This window comes from Mus pahari, chromosome X (assembly GCF_900095145.1).
Source record: "Mus pahari chromosome X, PAHARI_EIJ_v1.1, whole genome shotgun sequence".
Taxonomy (NCBI): Eukaryota; Metazoa; Chordata; class Mammalia; order Rodentia; family Muridae; genus Mus; species Mus pahari.
Genome location: NC_034613.1, coordinates 68,082,652 through 68,093,954, shown reverse-complemented (window position 1 = coordinate 68,093,954; position 11,303 = coordinate 68,082,652).

Below are 11,303 nucleotides of genomic sequence, written 5' to 3'. Positions count from 1 at the left end.
ATATATATATATATATATATATATATATATATATATATATATATATTACATTGTAGATGTCTATTTAAACAAGGCTAAAATGGATTGTTATGTGCAGCATAATAAAGCATTAAAATATCGAAAAGGGAGCAAGAAAAATGATAGAAGACAGCATATTATTACCCTCTGAATGTCTGTTTATCTCATTTCACAATCTACTTTGTCATATTAAATAAAAAAACAATATAATGCATAGTAAATGTAAAATACACTGGAATGTTCCTTTGAAAAAAAGCAAAACACATTTCTAAGCAATTAATATTCAATTAATTTTGAACTTCACTTTGAAGTCAGCATATTTTCATATTTTATAAAATATCCTATGTGCTACTTAGTCCTTACTTGATTAACTTAGACTAGAGTCTACCATTAATTGACACCTCAAGTTTTTTTTATAACAAGCAGAGACATTTTTACAAAGAACTTAAAGAATGATTTATAAAGGAAGAACAATACAAAGATATGTAACCTAACTTTCAAAGGGGGTATGACCAAAACAGCTTATAATAAAGTGTTAATTTTAACTACTGTCACATAGAAAATAGATGTAATTGTGATACCTGCAAAAGTTCATAAAACTGCCTATTAAAGGCTTAGTCCTATGTTTGTGGAGAATTACTAAGGTGGAGGGGTTTCACATATATACCACTGATACACTGATCCTCAGCCATAGACAAGAATATTTTACCAAGCTGTATGGGCATGAGGGGAAGTTGAAATGTACTTTTCTGTGCTCATCTGCAAACTGCAGAAAATTTCCCTATAAATGTTCCATTGAAAATTCCCCCAAGAAGAGTTGCTACCAAGGTAGCAGAGGCAGTTTTGTGATCTCACAAGTTCTTGTAATAAAAGTGGAAGACATGCAAACAATGACTAGAAGGCTGGTTTCTAAAGGGTAAAAAAGGAAATATGATATTGATCAAAATGAATGTACCTGCAGTTGTAAAATTAATAAGTTCAGAAAAGCTAATATGTAACATTTGTACTGACAAATATGATTATTTTGTTGTTAAAATCATATGTTGTATATATATATATATATATATATATATATATATATATATTTATATGAGATCAATTTCAGTATAAATATTTTTTGTGAATTAAATATTTTATTTAGAAAAATATGCCAGCAATATTTTCCTGAAAGGACCCTGATACAGCTGTCTCTTGTGTGGTTATGCCAGTGCCTGGCAAACACAGAAGTAGATGCTCACAGTCAGCTATTGGATGGAACACAGGGCCCCCAATGGAGGAGCTAGAGAAAGTACCCAAGGAGCTGAATGGGTCTGCAACCCTATAGATGGAACAACAATATGAACTAACCAGTACCTCCAGAGCTCATGTCTCTAGCTGCATATGTAGCAGAAGACGGCCTAGTCTGCCATCATTGGGAATAGAGGCTCCTTGGTCTTGCAAGCTTTATATGCCCCAGTACAGAGGAACACCAGGGTCAAGAAGTGGGAGTAGGTGAGTAGGGGAGCAGGGAGAGGAGGGTATAGGGGACTTTCGGGATAGAATTTGAAATGTAAAATGAAGAAAATACCTAATAAAAAATTGGGAAAAAAAGAAAAATATAAAATGTTTCAAGTGGATATCTAGGATCAGCCAGATATATCACATTTGTAAATTTTTCTCCAATTACAATGTTTAAAAACATTTAAAAGGTATTCCTTATATGGGGAAATTTGTAAAATAGATCCTTCAGTCTATTGGGGGAAAATTGCGAAACATACTTTAATAGAAGAGGAAGTATCATTTGAGGACACAAAAGCTTGAATTATATAGGGCTAATTATTCCAAGTATAGTGCACACCTATTGACAGTTTATATATCTGCTTTAAGTCCCACCTAATGAGTATTATGCATAGCATAGATTTATTTTGAAAATATGTAATATATATAAAGTAAACTAAAACATTTTTCTGTGCAGAGAATTCTGTTAATTATATTATTGTTTCACATTTCAGTCTGTATTCTTGTACCAAAAAGCTAAACAAGTCAAATTATAAGTAAATGTGAAAGCTATCTCTGGAATGTGTAAAAGAGTTCATTTGTATTAATGAATCAAATTATGAGTTTGACATCAATCTCATCTTCCTAATTTTCCTGTTATGATTAGGATGCTTTAGCATGTTAATGTTTGCATTAGACAATATTCAAACTTTTAACAGGACAGAGCAGGCATTCAATCTTGTAATTTCATCGATTGCAACAACCTTCTCTTCTAGTCTTAAAAGAAGTACAGGTAGTGTCTTTTACCAAATCCACGCAGGAAATACTGTGGGTCAAGGCCCTGACTTCATAACTTAGGTCCAGTCTCAGATAGGACTTGTGACATTACTTTCCAGATTTCTATGGGGACTGTTATATATGACTGATGAAAACACAGGAAAACTTAGTAAACTGAAGAGTTAAACTCTTCTTGCTCATTATACTTAGTTTTCATCCTTGTCTAATGGTGCCCTGTGAGATAAATTTCCCCAATCCAATATCTGTCTCTCAAATACTTGTGGTTCCTAGTCAGAGCAAGAATGTACATAACATTTCCACTAGTGGTAGTTGCAAAAAGGGCACACTCAGAACAAATAAGAAGGGCAAGAAATTTTCCTTTCTGTATTTAATAAGTGTTTCTTTGATTTTTAAAAATAATGGGTTGTTGCCCTTCTGGTCTGAACTTTCTCCGGGGAATATAGGCATGTTTACCCTCTCTCACAACCTCATGGTCTACAGGCCTCCAAGGAGATTTCCTGCAGTCAGGGCAATGGGTAAGACCACTGTCCAAATAACCACACCATCTGGGATCCTCCAAGGAGTCCAGTAGATGTTGGACTTCTCCCCTTCTCACAAACCCTATCTCCTTTCTATTCTGTACCTCTTCCAGTGCAGATGGATGTGTCTGCCCCTCTTACCACCTCACAGTCTTCAGGTCTCTCCCAGGAGATCTCCTGTAGCCAGGGACACAGGTCTCCCAGGAGATCTGCTTCAAACAGGTACACAGGAGGCAGATTCTACACAGAGACAACTGAGCTAGTTAACACCAGTTAGCTAGGATGTGGAGAAGGAGGAACACTCCTTCATTGCTGGTGGAATTGCAAACTGGTACAAACACTCTGCAAATCAATCTGGTGGTTCCTCAGAAAGTTGGAAATAGATCTACCTGAAGATCCAGATACAACTCTTGGGCATATACCAAAAAGATGCACCACCATACCAAAAGGACACGTGCTCCAAGATGTTCATAGTAGCTTTATTTGTTAGAGTCTGAATCTGGAAATAACCCAGATGTCCGTCAGCCTAAGAATGGATACAGAAAATGTGGTTCATTTATACAATGGAATACTATTCAGCTATTAATAACGAGGACATCATGAATTTTGCAGGCAAATGGATGGAACGAGAAAATATCATCCTGAGTAAAGAAACCCAGACCAAAAACAACATACATGATATGTACTCACTATTAAGTGGATATTAGCCAAAAAGTACAGAATACATAGGATACAACCCACAGACCTTAAGAAGTTTAAAATGCAGAAAGTCCCAAGTGAGGATACTTCAATCCCACTTAGAAGGGGAAAGAAAATAATCATGGCGGGCAAAGTGAAGTAGGCACCTGGGTAGGAAATGGGAGGGGAAGTGGAAAAGGGGAACAGGATCAGGTATGGGGGACATGGGAGAGAAGCCCAGTGGACCAGCAGAATATATGGAAATATGCAGCCTGGGGAAAGACTGGGAAGTGGGAGGACTCTAGAAAGTACTATTGACCTGGTAGTTGAGAAACTTTCAGTACTCAATGGGTAACCTTAGCTGAAATACTCAACAGTTTCGAGAGGGAACTCAAAGAGTCTACCTCCAGTATATAGACAGGGCCTCAAGTGGAGGGATCAACACACAGTCAAAATGTCTGACCCATAATTGTTCCTGTCTAAAAGAACTGCAGGGGAAAAATGGAGAGCAGACTAAAGGAAAGGCTGTCCAGTGACCAGCCCTTCTTGGAATCTATCTCACGGGGGGGGGGGGGGGGGAGGGGAGTGAGCGGCACCAAGGCTTGACACTATTACTAATGCCATGATGTGCTTACAGACAGGAGCCTGGCATGGCTGTCCTCTGAGAGGCCCTACCAACAGCTGTGACATATGCAGATACTAACACCCAACCATTGGACTGACTGAAGTCAGGGAACATTTGATTGAATTTGGGGACAGATTGAAGACACTGAAGGGGAGGGCAACTTCTAAGAAAATGAGAAGTCTCAATTAACCTTGAGCCTGGGAACTCCCACACACTGAGCAATGAATCAGGCAACATATATGAGCTGGGTCAAGGCCCCCAGCACATATATAGCAGAGAGCTTCCTGCTCTAGCCTCAGTGAGAGAAGGGATCACCTTGAGAAATGTGAAGCAGCAGGGAGTGGAAGAGGCTTAGTTGGGGCCAGGGGGGTGGAAAGCATCCTCTCAGAGACAGGGGAAGGAAAAATGAGATGAGGAACTTTGGGAGTGGAGACAGGGAGGTCTGGCAATGGCAGGATTGTAAATAAATAAAATTAAAATAAAAAATAATGTATTGTCTTTACAATGTATCAGAAAGCCTACAAGCATTTCTAAGTATACACGGAGAGGACTTAAAAACTAAGTAGAATAATGAGAGAGAGAGAGAGAGAGAGAGAGAGAGAGAGAGAGAGAGAGAGAGCTTCCCAAGTACATATTTTATGATTTTCAGTACAAATTACATTGTGTCCTTATCAGTCATTACATCACAGGCAGACTTTACCTATTAAATAAATCTCATTTCTTAAATAAATAAATATGTCCTTTGCAATTCTAGACAAAATATTTCTATATGTGAAGTACCTATAAAATCTTAACTTTTAGTATTCATTTGTGCCTACATTTATGTTTTGAAAATCATTTCATTTAGATTTTGTTTAATGGAAAGTTCTCTATGTTCAGTAAGAGGGAGAAAAAAGCATTATACTCTATGACAGAGGATGTCAATTTTATATTAACACATAAATTGTAGTATTTCTCTAATTTTCTTCTTTCTTGGGTTTGGGATTTATCTCATAGCTTTGTGTATAGTAGGGATATATTTCTCCATTGAACAAGCTCTCCATTCTCCATGCTCATGAGTTATGTGAATAAGAATCATTTTGATCTCTACACACATTCCTCAATTTATTATTCATTTATTACTTGATGACACACAAAGAAGATTTCAGGAATTTCACTCTGTGTTCATAAACTAGTACTATATTCTTTCTACAACAGGGGCATGCAATGTACAACTGCTTGTAGGCAACTTAAGTTGTCTCTATATTACTTTGGATTTGAATTTACCATTCTGCTTGTTCACAGCCTATAGTAAAATAAGTTGCTTACCACTGCTCACTAATTATCTAAACATTGAGATTTAGTTTGGTCCTATGCCCATGCTAATTTCGTGTGTCACTCTTCTAATCTACTTGAGAGAAAAATAGCAATAGGAAATTACAAGCAATAAGTCAAATACAAGAACCTAGATGTGATGCCCATCAAGGAGGGGGAAATCAGCTTTTGTGTGCATTTGGAATAATTTCATAGCTGCTGTAATTATTATTTTCTCAACTCTTTATTTCTGATGCAATGTTCTATATATAATGTGATTAAGTTTAAAAAAATGGATCCATGTATTTGTGAATCTCAAAGCCAGAGTAGTTCTCTACAATCTGTAAACTTAATGTCAATGATACTATTTAGTAAATGACCACAAGATATTAGTTATTTATTGGCATAAATGTATTCACTACTTTGACTTCACTTTTAATTAATCTACATCAATTTTCATATATTTTCTCATCTTTCTATGACCTATTTTTCTATTTTGACCAATGACCTACTTCTCTATTTTATAAAACTATGTTTCCATCTTTCATATCACTGTAGATAAAGCAATCAATATAAGTTCTTCTGATTTTTGTTCATAGTATATTCAACTAACCAGCTGCTGAATTTCCTTAAGCAACAGAAATTTTGTAACCAAACAAATTTGCTTGCTCATATGATCTTGGACTTAACAAAGCACTTATTTTTGAATATAACTTTAACATGTATATTGATTTATTGACAATGGAGAAAAGCATAATTGATGAAAGCATTGTATTTCCATGTCTATTGAAATATAAATGATGGTGGCATTTTGACTTTCATATCCATAATGGCATCAGTTCTTTAAGTTGCTGAAGCCTGAGACATCCACATCAGTATTAGCTCCTTTCAAAAATTAGAAAAATAGTAGGTAGTTTTACACCTCTGTAAAATAAAAGGTTTTATTGTTACACTTCTGGAAGACCACAATTCATATTTAGAGTGTGTTTCATAAAGTAGATGTCAGTAAGTATAAGAATTAAAGGATAAGCAAAACAGTAGAGACTAGCACGACTAGAAGTTCATCTAGGATAGCCTGTAGTCACAATGATGAACAAGTAGAATAACATCAATTCCTGATCCAATTCCATAATATCAGGATCCTTGTTTATGAGAATATCATGACTCCATCACTTGCTTTTGCATTACCCAGGAAAAAAAGAAGCAAATCAAGAACAGACTGCTTTTCTCATACTCTTATTTTTAAAAATTTTTTCAGTATTCCTTTTTGTTACAAGAAGATATTTCTTTTTTATTGGATATTTTCTTTATTTACATTTCAAATGTTGTCCCCTTTCTCACCCTCCTGGAAACCCTCCACCCCATTCCCCCTCGCCCTGCTTCTATGGGGGTATCCCCCCACCCACTCACTCCCACCTCCCCATTTCTTTATTCTTGTTTTCCACCTATGAGGCACTGGCTTTTTGAATTCTAGTACTTTAGGTTAAATTAAACTTTTCTTTTTATATAATTTCTTTATATAATTCAAATCACATAGTAGTTATTCTATGTACAAATTTTTACTCAACAGCAAATACTTGAAAGTCATACACTAATCTGTTGCTTTTTATTGAAAGCTATCACTCAGTTATATAAACATATTAAGAGTATGTTTGTTCATTATTCCTCAGATTTACCCTTTTATAAAAATTATTGATCGTTATTAAGTATGTAAGGTATTTAAGAAACTGAAGCACTCAGTTCTAACTGGAATGACTGTAACACACCCCTCCCTCAAGGTCGGGGAGATACGTGAAAGAGGAGGTAGAAAGATTATAAGAGCCAGAGATGATGAACAGCTCCAATAAGTCAGTGTTTTCCAGAACAACACAGCTGATGCACGTATGAACTCACAGTTACCAGTACAGCATGCTTAAAACTTTCACAAAGACAAACCGCACAAAATCCCAGTTTATAGAAAGAAAAGTGAGCACAACTTCCCATCACTAACCAAGAAGCTATTTTGAATTGATAATTGCTGGGAGTAGCAAAATCAGTTTTCTTCAGTGACATGATACTAGGGATACTAGGTGTACCAATCACTCTCAAGATCAAGCCTTATACTCTGTAATAGTTGACTAACACACGACTTCACTTTCTCTGTGTTTATTTTGTTGGTAATGGTTTATTTTGCTTTGCTTTTTGGCTTTTTTTAAAGAGAAAGAACATCTGGGAGGTATTGAGGTAAAGTAAAGAATATGACAAAAATACATAGTATTATTTTTTTAACTTTTTCTTTAAATGTTTTCTATTGGTTTTCTCCTTAAGTTAGTAGGCATCAACTCAAAATAGCTTCAGAATATAACAGAAACTGACTATATTATATTCACTAGGGCCAATCCACTTAGAATAAACAATCAAGACCACTGAGAGTCATTCTCAGATCAACCATGCTACATAGAGGACTCTGAAGCAAGACCAGCTTCCTGGAAAAAGCAAAACCAGCCTACCCACCTAGAAGAGTTATAGACCAACTAAAACACCTAGAAAAGACACTCACTAGCATTTGAGCTGCCTGCAGGCTGTGTAGTGTACTTCTGGTCTCCAGCTTTTGTGAACTGTCATGCATGCTGGGGTGGGCTCTGGTAACAGCAGCCATCTTTAAGTCATTTCTGCTCCTCAAAGTAACCTGTCACTCATATTCCTATAAGTAACCTTGAAAAAACTCATTGGTTCAACAAGTTCAACTTTGGTGATATTGTTACTTCAGTTCGTTATGAGTTCTCCATCTAATGAGTAGACATTTGTGTTGCATCTCCACAGGACAATTCTTCTCATCCAACAGATGTTTAAGGGAGAGTTAAAATTGTTAATATATTAGAATAAGCAAGATAAATATGTATTATTTTATTTTAAATTCTATTAATCTCTTTTAGCCAAGGTTAAATATCTCTTTAGGCCAAGGCTAACCTTGATCTCACTATGCAGCTGAGGATGAACATGAACTTCTATCTACATACCCATTTCTTCCTTTCAAGTTCTAGGATTAAAGGCATATGCCAACAAGACTAATCTATATAGTCCTAGTGATCAATCTAAGGACTTGATGTATGTAAGCACTCTACAAGTGAGTTATATCCCTATTTGAACTTTAAAAAATTAATCTAGGGTAGAGTTCAGAAACAAGGAATTCCATAAGTTATATCTGGCCTATTACATGCTTCTGCAAATAACATTCAAACTATATATCCATGCTCATTCAGTTAATAATACTTGTTAAGATTGACATGTTCTGTTTATGTAAAATTAACAATATACACATATATAAAAAATCACTTTGCACCCCATAAACACATATACATTTTCTTTGTGAAACATTTTGAGATCAGTTTTTAAAAGAATACATTTGTTTTCTTATGGCAAACTATGACGGATAATTCACGGTATTTTTTTCCTTTGAAACTTGTTAGCATGGAAGCACTAAATTGAATACTTCAACATGCAGTTTTGCCATAAGTATGTCTACATTTTCTTGATTTTGATTACTTTTACATTATCTAGTTTTATTTAAGTGCTTTTTCCAATAAAACAAATCAAATAAGCAAGTAAATCAAATAAAACAAATCAAATTTGGAACATAAAGTAGCAGAAGTCTAATTAATATGTAAATACATGCATAAAATATAATTAGTAAGGCAGAACAACATACAAAACTCACAGAAAATAGTATATTTCATGTATTCCAATTGTTTCACTTTGCTTGCAAATTGAATATCACAAATCTATAAGATATATGATGGTATGGTATCTCAATATAAAATTTTTTAAAGAATTAAATGTTAGACTTTACATTACTATTGAAAGCATAAAAGAAAACCTTAAGGATATTAGAATAAACCACAGAAGTAAAGGTGACAGTAACAAAAAATAAACAAGTACTATCATATGAAAATAAAAAAAAAAGGCCTACACAGCAAACAATTAGTAAAGATTAAAGACATAGTTGGAAAAATATTGTAAAATTACACATCAAACAAAAAATGATAATCAGATTTAAAAGGAACTCAAGCAACAGTACTAATAAAACAAACACCTAATTATAATGAGATAAAGAACAGAGTAGACATTATTAAAAGCAGAAACAAAAATAGTTAACATACAAATAATGCTGAATATTTTTAATAATAAAAAATATATACTGAAACTACAGTATAATAATGATAATCTCAGGAAGGCTACTATCAAAAAGGCAAAAATAAATACAAGTGAGTCTTACTTTAAAAAGAAATTCCCATATGCTGTTGGTGGAAGTGTAAATTAGTACCCTTCTACTATAAAATCCAAGAGTCGACTTCTAAGTATACTCAAAGGAAACAAAATCAGCAGACTGAAAATACACAGGCATAGGTATTATTAATCACTCTGTTTGGTGAACAGGGAATGGAATCAGCCTAAATGTCCAGGTATCAGAAGATAAATAGAAAAGAAAATGTAGAATATATATTGTAGAACTACATACTTACCATCCCCAGATCCTCCCAAAAGCATAAGGCCCTGTCATTGGTAACATGTATGGGTCTGCATGGTACTGGACAGCATTAAGCTGAGTAAAAATGTCTGCTACAGAAAGACAAATACCATATCATATCGGCAATATGCGAACTCTAAAGCCAATTTCATAGAAGTAGAGAGTATGATTTTTTTATCAGAAACAGAGAACATGACATGGAGGAAAGGAGGAAAGGAGCTTATAGTAGAGAGAAGCTAATAATAATGCAGAGTACTACATATTGGTTGGAACAATGATTTCTAGTGTTCCATGACACATTAAAGTAAAAAAGTTAACAATGAAAATATGACTTTGTACCACAAAAAGAACACAAACTAACCATTAAAATTACAGAGAAAAAATGTGTTGTAAAAAAAGAAAGACAACAAAAAGTTAATGTCCATAACTTTTCTCTTAAAATCTTGTTTTATTTATTGCTTGGAAAGAAGGAGTTTTTCAAGTACAAATAAGTGGCCACAAATATCTGGGCTAGTTAAAAATTAAGACCATGCTCATGTCTTTCTATACTAATAATCAAATGTATTCATAATTAAATTTCAGAAGTTTAATTGATTGATTACTATATGCCAATCTATATGACCAATATACATAATTGAGTATAGAGAATAAATTCCCTTTCTTATTTGATTTACCACATATATGCAGGTTAGAAATAATTTGAACAATATGTAAATGTGGAATGACTGTGTGAGATTTCTCTGGAGACAGATATTAAATGCTTACTGTTTGAACAGAAACAAATATGCTCACACTTAACAAAACCTGTGAAATTTATTCTGTTGAATGGTATAGGTATAATGAATGTAGTTTCAATGAAGTGAATGGTTTAGATATTTTTATCATTTTACATTGCTTTTGAAACATAGCATCAAACAGTAGCACTTGTTAAATACACAACCTGAAGCGACTATGTTTAAAAATATTCTAATCCAGTACAGAACAAAGAAGAAAGGGATAATAAGAATCCTAAATGCAGTTAGACATAAATTTATCCACACAAACTACTGAGATCATCATGTAAACAAAATCTACAAAACATGTTTAAATCTTTAGTGGCAATAATTTATGATTTCTACTCTCCTGCTTATCTTCTATGAAAAGAACCAGGCCTCTTTGGTGTAATTCCTAATTCTTATAATTGGATATAGAAAGGTGCAAATGAACTAGAATATCTTAGATCTACAAGGAAGAGTTTGAATAAAGATATATTAGAAGGAAGGCCGGGCAGCGGTGGTACATGCCTTTAATCCCAGCATTTGGGAGGCAGAGGCAGGCAGATTTCTGAGTTCGAGGCCAGCCTGGTCTACAGAGTGAGTTCCAGGACAGCCAGGGCTACACAGAGAAACCC